This window comes from Oncorhynchus nerka, linkage group LG7, assembly GCF_034236695.1.
Source record: "Oncorhynchus nerka isolate Pitt River linkage group LG7, Oner_Uvic_2.0, whole genome shotgun sequence".
Lineage (NCBI taxonomy): Eukaryota > Metazoa > Chordata > Actinopteri > Salmoniformes > Salmonidae > Oncorhynchus > Oncorhynchus nerka.
The window spans coordinates 98,002,124-98,014,229 of NC_088402.1; the positions used below are offsets into that span (position 1 = coordinate 98,002,124).

At 44.2% G+C, this 12,106-nt stretch overlaps 1 long non-coding RNA gene across 1 annotated transcript; it reads right to left on the reverse strand.

The window, feature by feature from the left end:
* Positions 1-4,715: 4,715 nt before the first annotated feature.
* LOC135572370 (uncharacterized) lies at positions 4,716-7,535 on the reverse strand. The gene is made up of 3 exons (XR_010464249.1): positions 7,333-7,535; positions 5,416-5,534; positions 4,716-5,310 (listed from the first exon to the last, which is right to left on the reverse strand). It is a non-coding gene; the product is annotated as an uncharacterized LOC135572370 (long non-coding RNA).
* Positions 7,536-12,106: the final 4,571 nt, after the last annotated feature.

Genomic DNA, 12,106 nt, shown 5'->3' on the forward strand with positions numbered 1-12,106 from the left:
ACCTACAATGGTTTCGGGACGAAGTGGCCGTTCTCCGACACGTCAAACTCGGTTATGATTACACCAAAATGAGCACTATATGCTTTTTGTTTTCCATTAAAAAAATACAATGCTTTAAATAAATGGTGGCATGGATGTGGAGTTGATCAACGCCAGGAATAACCACGTTTGACTGTTACAAAGTAACACATTTGTAGGTTCTAAGATCACGTGGTCATCCCCCCTCCAATCAGAAATGAGAGAACACGTTAACCTGATCAACAGCTAAATTGGAATAATAATATATTACGTGTGGGGATGGGGGGGCAATTTGGAGATATTGACGTAACATTTGATCTTGTATCAAGTATATCTGGTAGCATTGCTGCCACAAACGAACTGAAGCAATTGTCCACTTGGTGGCGCCAGAGTTCCACCGACCGTCGCTTTTCCCTGGTTGTCCTGTGTGGTACAGAAAACTGCATTTCAATGTTGAACGACTTGACTTCAAGACATCGTCAACGAAAATAACGTCAACAATAAAAATAGCCTGTCTTTTTTTGTATCTGTCTGTAGAGCCTTGTATGATAAGTCCATTGTGAGAAGGCCTTCATAAAGTGTCCCTCCTAAATTACTAGAGGCCAAACTTCAAAGATGTCTATGGCACTGGACTGCAGTAAGAGAGCTAAGGAGCGGATGGTCCTGGCTGCCTAAATGTTTCCTCCACATAATAAACTAAGAAACATGGCACTTTGGAGGCTTACTTTTATAATTAGACTTACTCAGTCACTATAACTAACTTCATAAAATGCCATTAGGCCTAATGAAGATACTGTATATGTAAGTTACTTGATTGGTGTCTTGTGAATCCACCTGTATGCGCATTAAGGTTGATTATTTCCCCGGTATTATACGATAATAAATCACTTTTCTCCCGGGTAACCTGGTAGTTTCCACCAAAACTTGGAAGTGTCATTCAAAAGCATTATAACGCATATAAATGTCTGGATTTGATGAGAGCTTTGATTCAGCCTGAACATTCTAATCTGATGCTACCTGAGCCTGATGAGACCAATATTAACTCCATTTAATGAGCCCTACATTAACCACATTTAATGAGCCCTACATTAACCCCATTTAATGAGCCCTACATTAACCCCATTTAATGAGCCCTACATTAACCCCATTTAATGAGCCCTACATTAACCACATTTAATGAGCCCTACATTAACCCCATTTAATGAGCCCTACATTAACCCCATTTAATGAGCCCTACATTAACCCCATTTAATGAGCCCTACATTAACCCCATTTAATGAGCCCTACATTAACCCCATTTAATGAGCCCTACATTAACCACATTTAATGAGCCCTACATTAACCACATTTAATGAGCCCCACATTAACCCCATTTAATGAGCCCTACATTAACCCCATTTAATGAGCCCTACATTAACCCCATTTAATGAGCCCCACATTAACCCCATTTAATGAGCCCTACATTAACCCCATTTAATGAGCCGAAGCACAAATGATTGTACTGTTATCCATTAGGGCCACCAGGACCTCACATGACTGTGAAACATTGTTGTGTTGTAACTTTAATTTATGACGTTCACCACACTAATCGGTGATATATTTTTGCAATGGGAAGTAATAGCTGGTTTGTTCATTTAATTTTGTTAATCAAATAATTGTGCTATTGTATTTTTCTGACTTCATGGGGCCGACTGGAGTGAATGTCATCGTTCACAATGTCATCAAAAAGCTCCTCCTTCACTAGAACGGCCCGACTACAGACTATATAATGTCGGGCGCATTAAGTGATGATATGTTTTCTGTTATTTTTATGATTTTATAGTTTGACACAACGTATTGGAAGATTTTTGGTCCCTCTGAAAGCCGAGGTCCTATAGTCACGGTTCACCACTGGATCTAAGTGAAGGCTTCCATTAAACCTGTCCAGGTCCAGTCTGTCCAGTTTCTGCTAGTGCACGTACCACATGGCCACATTATTCAGCCTTGTTTGACTCATGGATGATCTAAGCCATGTCTTAAGCCTCCCCGGGGCACTAAAACTCCTCTCAGCCTCGACAGAGGAGGCAGGGACGACCAGCAGCCGCCTTACTAAAGCTTCCACCTGACTGAAGAGACCTTTCACCTCTGGCACCATTTCCCCAATAATGCCAGCAACATCTGAGCTCGTTTGATATGTATAATTAGTCCCAAACATGGCCAGCTGCACCTGCAGAAGACTTGAATTCAATTCTGGATGGATATGGGCTGAGTATTCACTGTGTCCAAGGTGTTGTAGAACTGGGCTCTGTACAAAGACTGGGCATCAGGATGGATATGGGCTGAGTATTCACTGTGTCCAAGGTGTTGTAGAACTGGGCATCAGGATGGATGTGGGCTGAGTATTCACTGTGTCCAAGGTGTTGTAGAACTGGGCTCTGTACAAAGACTGGGCATCAGGATGGATATGGGCTGAGTATTCACTGTGTCCAAGGTGTTGTAGAACTGGGCATCAGGATGGATGTGGGCTGAGTATTCACTGTGTCCAAGGTGTTGTAGAACTGGGCTCTGTACAAAGACTGGGCATCAGGATGGATGTGGGCTGAGTATTCACTGGGCTGCAGCCTGACCGGTGTAACGCTTTGAAAGTTTGCGGATGTGAGGCATCTGAATAGGTTGTTGGTCCAACTTTGTTGCCATAGCAGCTGCTTTTGCGAACAAGACATCAAAGTGCTCCCCCGTTCTCTTGTCCTGCATGTGTCACCTTCTGACCTGAGATCTTTTGTTATGTCTTTGTTTTAGTATGGTCAGGGCGTGAGTTGGGTGGGTTGTCTTTGTTTTAGTATGGTCAGGGCGTGAGTTGGGTGGGTTGTCTTTGTTTTAGTATGGTCAGGGCGTGAGTTGGGTGGGTTGTCTTTGTTTTAGTATGGTCAGGGCGTGAGTTGGGTGGGTTGTCTTTGTTTTAGTATGGTCAGGGCGTGAGTTGGGTGGGTTGTCTATGTTTTAGTATGGTCAGGGCGTGAGTTGGGTGGGTTGTCTTTGTTTTAGTATGGTCAGGGCGTGAGTTGGGTGGGTTGTCTTTGTTTTAGTATGGTCAGGGCGTGAGTTGGGTGGGTTGTCTTTGTTTTAGTATGGTCAGGGCGTGAGTTGGGTGGGTTGTCTATGTTCCTTTTTCTAGGTTTTGGGATTTCTGTGTTTATTATACATTTACACATTATTGAACAATTCGATGTAATTTATTTTCTTAACTAGTAAACCAACACATTCTGAACAATTATAGTTTTAAGCAGTGTATTGGTAGTAAACCAACACATTCTGAACAATTATAGTTTTAAGCAGTGTATTGGTAGTAAACCAACACATTCTGAACAATTATAGTTTTAAGCAGTGTATTGGTAGTAAACCAACACATTCTGAACAATTATAGTTTTAAGCAGTTTATTGGTAGTAAACCAACACATTCTGAACAATTATAGTTTTAAGCAGTGTATTGGTAGTAAACATGCTACCTAACTGATCAACAATTATAGATACAAGCTAATAACAAGGTATATATGCTATCTTATTGAACAAGCAGCTTAACTCAGATAATGTGTGTGCTAGGCATCTCTCTCCAGGTTGTTGTGCTGCTTGGCAGGCTAGCTGCTCCATGGTTTCCTCCAGATATTGCCACTGTTCTGGCTCACACTGCCACCATCAGCTGTGTCTCTCCACCAGCTCCAGGAAGTCCACTCCTTGCGTACGTACTGTACATATGATGAATCATAGATTGGCAAGGAAATCCTTTTTCATCTTCACTGTCCAACTGCATTGTGACGGAGCTGGAACCAGCAGGATGGAGAGGCCTTGAAGCTGTACGCAGAAACTACTCAAATACAGGTGAGCCAAGCTTGTAGCATCATACCCAAGAAGACTCAAGGCTGTAATCGCTGCCAAATGTGCTTCAACAAAGTACTGAGTAGAGGGTCTGAATACTTATATCAAACTTTGTCACATGCACCAAATACAACTGTAGACCTTACTGTGAAATGCTGACTGACAAGCCCTTAACCAACAGTGTAGACCTTACTGTGAAATGCTGACTGACAAGCCCTTAACCAACAGTGTAGACCTTACTGTGAAATGCTGACTGACAAGCCCTTAACAAACAGTGTAGACCTTACTGTGAAATGCTGACTGACAAGCCCTTAACCAACAGTGTAGACCTTACTGTGAAATGCTGACTGACAAGCCCTTAACCAACAGTGAAGTTCAATGACAGTAATAAAATATTTACCAAATAAACTGAAGTATAAAATGTAACACTAACGAGTCTATATACAGGGGGTACCGGTACTGAGTCAGTGTGGAGTCTATATACAGGGGGTACCGGTACCGAGTCAGTGTGGAGTCTATATACAGGGGGTACCGGTACCGAGTCAGTGTGGAGTCTATATACAGGGGGTACCGGTACTGAGTCAGTGTGCGGGGGTACAGGTTAGTTGCGGTAATTTGCACATGTAGGAAGGGGTGAAGTGACTAAATGCGATATGTTAGTTTTGTATTTTGAATAAATGTACACACATTTCTAAACTTGTTTAGCTTTGTCATTTGGGGGGCATCGTGTGTAAATTAATGGGAAAAACTATTGAATCATGTTAGAATAAGGCTGTAACGTAACAAAAGGTGGACAAAGTCAAGGGGTCTGAATCCACCATAGCTGGAATGAAAGGAAATACCGCTGACTGAGAAAATGGATTTAATCACTTATGGACAAAGACAGCAGAAAAACCCATCTTTTAAAAAAGGCACATCGTTAAACCAGTGGAGGAATTAAGTGTTTTAACATGGACATTGATTTTGTAGACAGTCTATTGGGTCTTTAGTTGATTAGTAATAATAAGAGGTTACAGTAAACTAAAGGTTCATCTTAAACTCAAATCCACAGGAGGATTTATATCAAGTCTCATAACAGATCAGCTGCTGGTCATTCTGAAATAACCTCCGTCTCCAGTTCTCTAGTCTTTAAACGGTCAGATACATCATCAAGTCTCATAACAGATCAGCTGCTGGTCTGAAATAACCTCCGTCTCCAGTTCTCTAGTCTTTAAACGGTCAGATACATCATCAAGTCTCATAACAGATCAGCTGCTGGTCATTCTGAAATAACCTGCGTCTCCAGTTCTCTAGTCTTTAAACGGTCAGATACACCAGTCAGTCTGGCCCTGGTAGATACAACCACAACTAAAAGTTCTAATATAATACAGTTTCTCCCCAACCAGATTAATCTCCCTCTTCCTCCTTGACCTTTTTCTTCTTTTTCTTCTTCTTTGACGACTGTAAATCACAAGAAATAACAAATTAGTATGTTGGTTCAGGCAGAGCGGCTTAGATGAGCAGGAATATATATATTCTGGAGGCATGTCCCCATCAGCTACGTACTTCCTCTGTGGGAGAGACGGTCGCCTCCTCTTCCTCTTCCTTTACGTCCTCCTCGGCTTTCTTAAACTTCTTTTTCTTCTTCTTGGGAGTTTCTTCTGCTGCCGTTGAAGCCTCTGGTTCTGAATGAAAACAGAAAGCACCTTGAGACAACAGCACTTAACAGACGGCTGAGAACCTCATGATATGGATTGGGTTATAGAACAGGATGGATGGTCTGTTATATAACAGGATGGATGGTGTGTTATAGAACAGGATGGATGGTGTATTATGGGTTGGGTTATAGAACAGGATGGATGGTGTATTATGGGTTGTATTCTATAACAGGATGGATGGTATATTATATAACAGGATGGATGGTATATTATGGGTTATATAACAGGATGGATGGTATATTATGGGTTGTGTTATAGAACAGGATGGATGGTATATTATGGTTTGTTATATAACAGGATGGATGGTATATTATGGGTTGTGTTATAGAACAGGATGGATGGTATATTATGGGTTGTGTTATATAACAGGATGGATGGTGTATTATATAACAGGATGGATGGTATATTATGGGTTGTGTTATATAACAGGATGGATGGTGTATTATGGGTTGTGTTATATAACAGGATGGATGGTGTATTATGGGTTGTGTTATATAACAGGATGGATGGTATATTATGGGTTGTGTTATATAACAGGATGGATGGTGTATTATATAACAGGATGGATGGTGTATTATAGAACAGGATGGATGGTGTGTTATAGAACAGGATGGATGGTGTATTATGGGTTGTGTTATATAACAGGATGGATGGTGTATTATGGGTTGTGTTATATAACAGGATGGATGGTGTATTATATAACAGGATGGATGGTGTATTATGGGTTGTGTTATATAACAGGATGGATGGTGTATTATATAACAGGATGGATGGTATATTATGGGTTGTGTTATATAACAGGATGGATGGTGTATTATGGGTTGTGTTATATAACAGGATGGATGGTGTATTATATAACAGAATGGATGGTGTATTATGGGTTGTGTTATATAACAGGATGGATGGTGTATTATAGAACAGGATGGATGGTGTATTATAGGTTGTGTTATATAACAGGATGGATGGTGTATTATGGGTTGTGTTATATAACAGGATGGATGGTGTATTATATAACAGGATGGATGGTGTATTATAGGTTGTGTTATATAACAGGATGGATGGTGTATTATGGGTTGTGTTATATAACAGGATGGATGGTGTATTATGGGTTGTGTTATATAACAGGGTGGATGGTGTATTATGGGTTGTGTTATAGAACAGGATGGATGGTGTATTATATAACAGGATGGATGGTGTATTGTGGGTTGTGTTATATAACAGGATGGATGGTGTATTGTGGGTTGTGTTATAGAACAGGATGGATGGTGTATTGTGGGTTGTGTTATAGAACAGGATGGATGGTGTATTATGGGTTGTGTTATATAACAGGATGGATGGTGTATTATGGGTTGTGTTATATAACAGGATGGATGGTGTATTATGGGTTGTGTTATAGAACAGGATGGATGGTGTATTATGGGTTGTATTATAGAACAGGATGGATGGTGTATTATGGGTTGTGTTATATAACAGGATGGATGGTGTATTATAGAACAGGATGGATGGTGTATTATGGGTTGTGTTATAGAACAGGATGGATGGTGTATTATGGGTTGTGTTATATAACAGGATGGATGGTATATTATGGGTTGTGTTATATAACAGGATGGATGGTGTATTATAGAACAGGATGGATGGTGTATTATGGGTTGTGTTATAGAACAGGATGGATGGTGTATTATGGGTTGTGTTATATAACAGGATGGATGGTGTATTATGGGTTGTGTTATACAACAGGATTATGGCTAAGAGTTACTCAACTGACCTTCCACAGGTTCTTTCTTGGGTTTCTTGGGTTTGACTGTCACCGGTGTGGCCACCTCTTCCTCCTCCACCTCCTCAAACTTCCTCTTCTTGGAAACAGAGGGGAGGGTGGAGTCTCCGGAGGGGTCGTACACCTTCACGTCACTACGGAGACATGACAGAACGTTAGTTAACAGCACAGTTGGTAATTAGCCGACGGTCGATTGATTGGTTTAAAGGCTGTTGGTCGACCAATATGTTTTAGTCGAGCAGTAGCAAGTCAATTTATGGCACACGAGACACCTTTCTGATTCACAACCATCTCAGTGAAATGTTCGCGTTTGATTGTTAGTGTATATCAATTCCCCATTACATATATCACCAGTACTACATTTACCCTTCATTCCTATCATTTACAATCTACAATGCTTGTTTGGTTATGGTCATTTCAGTTAACGCATTCAATATATCAGTCTTTCAGCATTCTCATTGTTGGAGTGGACCCATTGTTTGCAGAGTGGACAACCTATGCTACACTTGTGAGAGAAACTGTGTTTCTAGCATTTCATTTACCAGTTAATTTAGTCCTTATTCTGTTTGGCAGCGCTCCTGTCAATGTTGAGTAAGAACGCAAACGCATAGAAGTAGACCTATATGCTGCCTAGCCTGCGCGCCAATGTAGGCTTACAAATGTGCCCATCTGATAGTATTTCTGATGGGCTAAACGCACCACTACTAATGACCTGTGGAGCTTCTCAAAGTAATGCTTTGTCACCTCAAAACAGCAAGCAAACATACCGTTTTACCATCCATTGAGAATTACAAAAGTTCCTCAATGTATTTGAAAAATATTCCCAGCTCTCTCCTTTTTGACCACTCATGTCCTGCTCGGATCCAATGGAAACGTCATAAAATAGGGCTACCTGATTACTTCCTATCTCTTGATCAAATAGCCTACAGCTGTCTGTCCCGAGCTCACTGGCAGGGGAAACAGGGCACAGAATATTTCATAAAATATTTCAAGCATGCCCACCCCCCCAGACCAAGTTGCGAGCATAGGGCCCCCCCCCAGACCAAGTTGCGAGCATAGGGCCCCCCCCCCAGACCAAGTTGCGAGCATAGGGCCTCCCCCTCCCCCAGACCAAGTTGCGAGCATCGGGCCCCCAGACCAAGTTGCGAGCATAGGGCCCACCCCAGACCAAGTTGTGAGCATAGGGCCCCCCAGACCAAGTTGTGAGCATAGGGCCCCCCAGACCAAGTTGTGAGCATAGGCCCCCCAGACCAAGTTGTGAGCATAGCCCCCCGCAGACCAAGTTGTGAGAATAGGGCCCCCCAGACCAAGTTGTGAGCATAGGGCCCCCCAGACCAAGTTGCGAGCATAGGGCCCCCCCTCCCCCAGACCAAGTTGCGAGCATAGGGCCCCCAGACCAAGTTGTGAGCATAGGGCCCCCCAGACCAAGTTGTGAGCATAGGCCCCCCAGACCAAGTTGTGAGCATAGCCCCCCCCAGACCAAGTTGTGAGAATAGGGCCCCCCAGACCAAGTTGTGAGCATAGGGCCCCCAGACCAAGTTGCGAGCATAGGGCCCCCAGACCAAGTTGCGAGCATAGGGCCCCCAGACCAAGTTGTGAGCATAGGGCCCCCCAGACCAAGTTGTGAGCATAGGCCCCCCCCAGACCAAGTTGTGAGCATAGCCTCCCCCAGACCAAGTTGTGAGCATAGCCCCCAGACCAAGTTGTGAGCATAGCCCCCCCCAGACCAAGTTGCGAGCATAGGGCTTTTAACCATACCACTATCGATACTGACAGAATAGAACAAGTCTTTGATATTAATTACTAGTCTGCAGCTAGGAAATCGGTATCATTGAACGCGAAAACCAACAGCCAAAATCTCTATCCTATAAAGACATGAAGTAATGTCACTGAACCAGCCATTCTAACCACGACAGAGAGAGAGCGGACAAACTCTCCAACAGACAAACGTTTCAACAGAGATACCGACGACACACTGAGCGTAAATATATATATTGATTGCAATAATTCCCGAATGAGCGTTCATATGTGAAGGATTAGCATTTCAATTGTTATAATTATCACTGTCTAACAAGCCGCCATTAGGGCACATCCTCCTTTCTTTGTAAATATACTGCTCAAAAAAATAAACACTAAAATAACATCCTAGATCTGAATGAATGAAATATTCTTATTAAATACTTTTTTCTTTACATAGTTGAATGTGCTGACAAATCACACAAATTATCAATGGAAATCAAATTGATCAAACCATGGCACATACCCCATATAATTTCTTTGGAAATATATCGATTTTGTTTGTGTGACGCATTTCTGTGAATTACTTAGTAAATCAATTATTTTAAGACAATTGATGTATGGATGATTCAGTGAAGACTGGGATTGTGCAGATAACCAACAATTTACGACGTTTGGAATGAACCTAATGTGAGGTAAATAATTCATTAATCAGAAGACTATGTGATCAGATATTATATTTCTGAAAGTTATATTAGGAAAATTATAACGTTGTAATCTGAATATTTTACTTAGTGCCCCGACTTCCTAGTTAATTACAGTTACATGATTAATCAGTTTAATCACATAATAATAATTACGGAGTTATTTGATAAATAAGTCATCAGTTTTAATTATGCCAAAGACACGACCAAGACTTGTTGTCGGGGACAGACGGCGACGTCACCAGAGAGACGCGACAGACGGCTAGTTACCAGAGAGACGCGACAGAAGGTTAGTTACCAGAGAGACGACAGAAGGTTAGTTACCAGAGAGACGACAGAAGGTTAGTTACCAGAGAGACGACAGAAGGTTAGTTACCAGAGAGACGACAGAAGGTCAGTTACCAGAGAGACGGGACAGACGGTTAGTTACCAGAGAGACGCGACAGACGGTTAGTTACCAGAGAGACGCGACAGACGGCTAGTTACCAGAGAGACGCGACAGACGGCTAGTTACCAGAGAGACGCGACAGACGGCTAGTTACCAGAGAGACGCGACAGACGGCAACGTTACCAGAGAGACGCGACAGACGGCGACGTTACCAGAGAGACGCGACAGACGGCGACGTTACCAGAGACGCGACAGACGGTCAGTTACCAGAGAGACGCGACAGACGGCGACGTAACCAGAGAGACGCGACAGACGGCTAGTTACCAGAGACGCGACAGACGGTTAGTTACCAGACGAGACAGACGGTTAGTTACCAGAGAGACGCGACAGACGGTTAGTTACCAGACGCGACAGACGGTTAGTTACCAGAGAGACGCGACAGACGGCTAGTTACCAGAGACGCGCGACAGACGGCGTTACCAGAGAGACGCGACAGACGGCGACGTTACCAGAGAGACGCGACAGACGGCGTTACCAGAGAGACGCGACAGACGGCTAGTTACCAGAAGACGCGACGAGACGGCGACGTTACCAGAAAGACGCGACAGACGGCGGCGTTACCAGAGAGACGCGACAGACGGCGACGTTACCAGAGACGCGACAGACGGTCAGTTACCAGAGAGACGCGACAGACGGCGGCGTTACCAGAGAGACGCGACAGACGGCTAGTTACCAGAGACGCGACAGACGGCTAGTTACCAGAGAGACGCGACAGACGGCGACGTCACCAGACGCGACAGACGGTTAGTTACCAGAGAGACGCGACAGAAGGTTAGTTACCAGAGAGACGCGACAGAAGGTTAGTTACCAGAGAGACGCGACAGACGGCTAGTTACCAGAGACGCGACAGACGGCGACGTTACCAGAGACGCGACAGACGGTTAGTTACCAGAGAGACGCGACAGAAGGTTAGTTACCAGAGAGACGCGACAGAAGGTTAGTTACCAGAGAGACGCGACAGACGGCTAGTTACCAGAGAGACACGACAGACGGCGACGTTACCAGAGACGCGACAGACGGTCAGTTACCAGAGAGACGCGACAGACGGCGACGTTACCAGAGAGACGCGACAGACGGCTAGTTACCAGAGACGCGACAGACGGCTAGTTACCAGAGAGACGCGACAGACGGCGACGTCACCAGACGCGACAGACGGTTAGTTACCAGAGAGACGCGACAGAAGGTTAGTTACCAGAGAGACGCGACAGAAGGTTAGTTACCAGAGAGACGCGACAGACGGCTAGTTACCAGAGACGCGACAGACGGCGACGTTACCAGAGACGCGACAGACGGTTAGTTACCAGAGAGACGCGACAGAAGGTTAGTTACCAGAGAGACGCGACAGACGGCTAGTTACCAGAGAGACACGACAGACGGCGACGTTACCAGAGACGCGACAGACGGTTAGTTACCAGAGAGACGCGACAGACGGCGACGTTACCAGAGACGCGACAGACGGCGACGTTACCAGAGAGACGCGACAGAAGGTTAGTTACCAGAGAGACGCGACAGAAGGTTAGTTACCAGAGAGACGCGACAGAAGGTTAGTTACCAGAGAGACGCGACAGACGGCGACGTCACCAGAGAGACGCGACAGACGGCTAGTTACCAGAGAGACGACAGAAGGCTAGTTACCAGAGAGACGCGACAGACGGTCAGTTACCAGAGAGACGACAGAAGGCTAGTTACCAGAGAGACGCGACAGACGGCTAGTTACCAGAGAGACGCGACAGAAGGTTAGTTACCAGAGAGACGACAGACGGCGACGTTACCAGAGAGACGCGACAGACGGTTAGTTACCAGAGAGACGACAGAAGGTTAGTTACCAGAGAGACGACAAAGGTCAGTTACCAGAGAGACGACAGAAGGTCAGTTA